The 2,002-nt window shown below is 38.6% G+C and overlaps 1 protein-coding gene across 2 annotated transcripts in view; it reads left to right on the top strand.

The window, feature by feature from the left end:
* Positions 1-2,002, top strand: part of LOC106468357 (clustered mitochondria protein homolog) — a 51,191-nt gene that overhangs the window by 10,717 nt on the left and 38,472 nt on the right. The window contains exon 1 of one of the 2 annotated variants that reach the window (XM_022396697.1): positions 1,608-1,717. The exons of the other annotated variant lie outside the window; for it this stretch is intronic. The gene's annotated coding sequence lies outside the window, so the exon portion shown is untranslated. Of the gene's footprint in view, positions 1-1,607; positions 1,718-2,002 lie in introns of those variants that run through there. 2 annotated transcript variants of the gene reach the window in all.

Genomic DNA, 2,002 nt, shown 5'->3' with positions numbered 1-2,002 from the left:
ATATATATAACCCAAAAGGATGTTTTACAATCATGATATCTTTAAATGGAGCTAAACATTATTTTTTGTATAATTTGACGTTAAGAAATTGAATAGTTAATACCAGGGTCGACGCTAGGGGGTGCTGGGGTTGGCCGTGCACCTCCAAATTTCACTGTGGCCCACCCAAAAAACTATTATTATATATATATAATTTTGTTCGAGTCACTAAGAAGACTCAACAAATCTCTACCCCCAACCTCCGGGGAGAGGGTGCGTATTACCAGATTTTTTAAAATTGGAGTGAAAATGCGAACGAGAGTCGCCTGGAATTTTTGATAGCGTAAACGCAGCGTCAGGAATTGAAAAACATGATCTACTAGAACAACAAACAACAAGGCTAGGGGTGATCATGCGCACAAGGTTACGAGCCAGTTGCTTCTGTTTAATAACACCGAACTTTAGTATTGAGCTTGTGTAAGCTGTCATGTGATTTATAAGAAACTTCTGTAAACAGACATGAACTAGTACGTGAAGATGGCGAATATGTAGACATTGTGTGAGAAGACTTTAGTTGCCTGATACAGCTGTAGTTCTAGTTTTAATTTCACTGATAGTTTGTGCGTTACTTCACAAAGAAGTTTCGTTGCTATTGGAGCATTTTCTTCTGGGCTGGTTTTGGCATGACTTTAGGAGTGGTCGACGTTTCGTTCTCAATATTGAAGCCAGCACTTCAACACAGAGACCGAAACGTTGTCCACCATGTTTCTTATAAAGTGAAAATCAAGACTTAGGTCCATAAATGGAGACATGGGCCGCTCTTTGTCATTGTTTTGGGCCATAGCATACAACTGTTCGTCCGCTTTAAAGGCGCTCATCTATATGCACCGTTAAACACCAGTTTCGTTTGGAGTCGGCTTGACGTATTTTGCTACCGATCTACTCGACCATTTGAGCCATCATTTGTGGTAGTAAGGTGATAAAAGTTAAATAGCTTTCAAATTTAATCTTTTGGTGTGAGGGGAGGGTCCATATCAAATTTCATCGAAAGTAGTTTAGTTAATTCCTCCAAAGAACTTGTATACCAAAGAAACGAACAGTTGGCCAACAAATGATTTACTCAATTTTTATCCCTGGTTAAATAAATGTTCTAAAAAACATACACACACACAATGTATTATTTCCTCCAGTTTTAGCCTTTGATTTGAATTAAATTTGAAATTCACTTGAACAGGCTGCTAACAACGTTTACACACTTTAACGTAGTTTAATTAGGGATGTTCGTTTGAGGTGATTTTTAAATATGCAGCTTCGCGAACTTTAACCTTGCTGGCGCACTGGGTCAAACCCTAACATAATTTTTATGGTACCTTAGAATGTATGAAAATGTTTATCGGTTCAATGAAGATCCAATAAATCAAATCTGGGCTGTATTTTTGTTTGAAACCTTTGATAAGTTTCTTTTCACACTTCTCTTGCACACGGGCCTCAAGAATCGCAGCCAACTAAAATGATACAAAATATGGGGGTGTGGTCCAGTGCGCAGCTCAGAACGCTAAAAGCTAGGTGTTCCCTACATATGACGTCACAACTTACTTTCGTCAGCTGCTTCTCAAACTGGATAGATTGAACAATCACTGCGTAACACAAGTTTTTGGTAGCGTGATTTCCGCTAGAGTGGCCAGGCGCGCTCCTATTATGTGGCTCAGTTGGTGACCAGGCCTACCAGTAAGACCAGGTAAACTGTATAGCTTAGCATATAATAAAAAGTTAAAAAATTGTAGCCCAAGCAATCATAAATGCAATTTTAATCCGTATTTCCAATATGGCATAATTGTATGCACATTGACTTTGAGAAAATGTATCATTTGCCGCCGTGCTGAAACGCTGCGTAATGAAATCCATATAATAGATATAGGATCTGCGCATGATTGAGATTCTGTAAGACCTCTTGTATTTCTAATATTGATCTACACATGACAGAGACTGTAAAACCTGTTGTATTTCTAGGATCGATCTACAC

The sequence above is a fragment of the Limulus polyphemus genome, unplaced genomic scaffold (genome assembly GCF_000517525.1).
Source record: "Limulus polyphemus unplaced genomic scaffold, Limulus_polyphemus-2.1.2 Scaffold2979, whole genome shotgun sequence".
In the NCBI taxonomy this organism is placed as follows: Eukaryota; Metazoa; Arthropoda; class Merostomata; order Xiphosura; family Limulidae; genus Limulus; species Limulus polyphemus.
The sequence above is the reverse complement of the archived record's forward strand: the minus strand, read 5'-3'. Positions and strand labels throughout refer to the sequence as shown.